The sequence below is a fragment of the Jaculus jaculus genome, chromosome 8 (genome assembly GCF_020740685.1).
Source record: "Jaculus jaculus isolate mJacJac1 chromosome 8, mJacJac1.mat.Y.cur, whole genome shotgun sequence".
Taxonomy (NCBI): domain Eukaryota; kingdom Metazoa; phylum Chordata; class Mammalia; order Rodentia; family Dipodidae; genus Jaculus; species Jaculus jaculus.
Window position 1 is genome coordinate 102,800,282 of NC_059109.1, and position 2,292 is coordinate 102,802,573.

The 2,292-nt window shown below is 48.0% G+C and overlaps 1 pseudogene; it reads right to left on the reverse strand.

The window, feature by feature from the left end:
• Positions 1–472: 472 nt before the first annotated feature.
• On the reverse strand, positions 473–2,009 carry LOC101617462 (annotated as a pseudogene).
• Between the last annotated feature and the right edge of the window lie 283 nt (positions 2,010–2,292).

The window sequence follows — 2,292 nt, forward strand, 5'->3', positions numbered from 1 at the left end:
TTTAATGTGAGAATTGGTGCACTAGAGCCTCTATCCACTGAAGTTGAACTCCATGTGTACATCACCTTATGCTTATGGCCCCTTAACCTCTAGGCGCCATCTCTCCAGCCTGATGGGTTTTAATTTTCAAGGTAGGGTCTTACTCTAGCCCAGGCTGACCTGGAATTCACTATGTAGTCTCAGGCTGGCCTCAAACTCATAGCAATTCTGTATCGGCCTCATAAATGCTGGAATTAAAGGTGTGCACCACCATGCCTAGCACAGAGAACGGGTGCAGCAGGGCCTCTAGCCACTGCAAACAAACTCCATACACATGTGCCACTTTGTGCATCAGGTAGATACTAGGGAATTGAACTCAGGTTGTTAGGCTTTAACTGCTGAGCCATCTATCTAGCCTGAGGTTTTTTTATAAATATTTTTTATAATATTTGAGAGAGAATGGGTGCACCAGGGCCTTCAGCCACTGCAAATGAACTCCAGATGCATGTGCCACCTTGTGTACCTGGCTTTATGTGGGTCCTGGGGAATCAAACCTGGGTCCTTTGTCTTTGCAGGCAAGCACTTTAACTGCTAAGCCATCCCTCCAGCCCCACCTGAGGTTTCTATACTTCATTCTTCCAGGGCTGCTGTCAGCACTAGACCTTGTTGAAGTCAATCCTCAGCTGGCCACTTCAGAGGAAGAAGCGAAGGCCACAGCTAGCCTTGCAGTGGATGTGATTGCTTCAAGTTTTGGTCAGACAAGAGAAGGAGGACATATTGTCTATGACCAGCTTCCTACCCCAAGTTCACCAGATGAGTCAGAAAATGAAGAACGTGTGAGAATTTAGGAAATACTGTGCACTGGCACCTTCTACAGTGGGCATTCCAGAGTTGCAAAGCATTTTAGGAGACAGATATTAAATGGCTGTCTGGGTCAATACTGCCTTAATGAGAACATAGGTGCATTCTCACAATTGCAAACTTCTGTTCTCCATTATGGTAACCAATACTACTACTGTAAATGATTTTTTTTTTTTTTTTTTTTGCTGCTCACTAGGTATTAATGTCATAATACCATGTAAATTTTAAGAAGTGATAAACAGCATTTATTACCTTGGTATATCATAGTGGTCTTGTTGCTTTTCCTTGACATTTATGTGGTTTTCCCATCACTCTCCCTTCTCCCACAGTTTGGCTACACAGTGCATTCTTGCATCTAACCCACGGCAGCAACACATTTAACATTCCTAACACCATTCGTTCACGGGGCCAAGGTTCTGGTCCACAAACCCTTCTGTACAGGATGTTCAGTGCTTGTGAAAGAATTTGTAATAAACCAGACCAGCTAGGATGGCCAGCTCCAGTAAGATGATGATGGAGAGCAGCAGATTGTTGGTTGTCACTTTTCTGGACCTCGAGCGGAGAATCTTTCAACTTTTGCTCAAGTTTTCACTTGTATTTACCAGTCTGCTTTTGGTACGTTCCAGTTGGTCTCTCTGTTCCCCAAGGTCTTCTATGATTTCTGAGCCAATCTGGTCCGTTTCTGTAGCAATTCGATGAGAACGCTCAATGCTTTGGGTAGCTCGGTTCAGGCTTTCAGTGCCTTGTAGAAGCAATGTTCTTTGTGTCTGTAGCCGATTCATGTGCTCATTCTCTAGGGCGTATGCGCCATACTTCATGTCTCCTCTGCCCCCAGGTGTGCCTGTCAAAGGTGTGCTTCTCACTTCCCGATGGAGTTTGGCAAGGTCTTTCCGGTAGTTTCGAAGCTTAGACATCATGGGGTTACGGAAAGACATGGGTGCATATAGTAGTTCTTCCTCCTTTTCTGCCAACGTTTCATTTGCTTCCTGTTGCTTTTCATCAAAATCTCTGACCAACTTCTTCTTCTCTTGGGTCCCCGCCGTTCCCAGCAGCCGCTCCGGGACCCCTCGTAGGTCTTCATGGAGGCCGCGGAAGATCTCGTGCAGTTTCTCAAAGTGCTCGGAGGAGACGGCGGAGGTAGCCATGACGCCGGCTTCCTTACAGCGGCGGCCGCCCCCGGCTCCGAGCGCTGAGCCCGCCCCTCACCCCGAGCTCAGCCGCCCAGCCCCCACGCCATGACGCCGAGCGACCCACCGCCGCCGCCGGAACGAGGCGCTTCCGGGGCCGCGGGCAAGCCTTATTCTTAATCCCCAACTACTTGCTAGGCAACTGTCACTGCAGGTGGACCTGGAGGTTTATTATTCCAGCCCAACTGAGTGTTCATAACTCTTCGTACCACTGCTGTGGAGATAGGATGCCCTGGCTGTCTGCTTTGGAATGCTTTAGAAACTT